This window comes from Meles meles, chromosome 11, assembly GCF_922984935.1.
Source record: "Meles meles chromosome 11, mMelMel3.1 paternal haplotype, whole genome shotgun sequence".
Taxonomy (NCBI): Eukaryota; Metazoa; Chordata; class Mammalia; order Carnivora; family Mustelidae; genus Meles; species Meles meles.
Window position 1 is genome coordinate 94,127,471 of NC_060076.1, and position 944 is coordinate 94,128,414.

Sequence of the window (944 nt, forward strand, 5' to 3'; positions counted from 1 at the left end):
TGGCGGCGCCCATTAGCCACTCGTTCTGCGGGCCGCCATGTTGGAGTAACGTAAAGACGGTGTAGGTCAGAGTTGTGGGAGGAAAGAAGGCAAACAGAGGTACTACTCTGGGAGTAAGCCAGGGAACAACCACAGTCTTTCACCCCAAGCCCCCCAAGGCCTTTCTGCGTTCTCTTGTGTACTCAACACCACCACTGAAGCCAATCAACAATTATAGAACACTCTGCCCCCAAAAAGCAAGATACACATTCTATTCTAGCACCCATGGAGTATTTACCAAGATAGAACATTACCTGGGTCATAGAACATATCTTATCAGACTTAAGGACTGAAATTATACAGGCTATGTTCTCTGAACACGGAAGAATCAAAGTGGAAACCAGGAACAGAAAGACACTTGTAAATTAACTCAGTTCTACGTAATCCATGAGCCAAAGGGGAAGTCTCAAGGAGATTTTTAAAAAGATTTTATTTATTTGACAGAGAGAGAGAGAGATCACAAGTAAGCAGAGAGGCAGACACAGAGAGAAGGGGAAGCAGGCTCCCTGCTGAGCAGAGAGCCTGATGCGGGGCTCCATCCTGTGACCCTGGGATTATGACCTGAGCTGAAGGCAGCAGCTTAACCCACTGAGCAACCCTCAAGGAGATTTTTAAAATACATGAAGATGAATGAAAATGAAAACACAACATATCAAGATTAGTAGGTTGTAGCTAAGACAGTGGTGAGAGGAAATTCTGTACTAGAGAAAATATTAAATGTTTACATTACAAAAGAAGAAAATTCTCAATTACCTACACTCCCACCTCAATAAACTAAAAAAGGAAGAGCAATAAACCTATACTAAGAAGGAAGGAAATAATAAAGAATAGAAACAATGAAACTGAAAAACAACAAAGAAAACAAAATAAGCTGAAATGAGTATCTGGAAGAGATATCTGGTCCC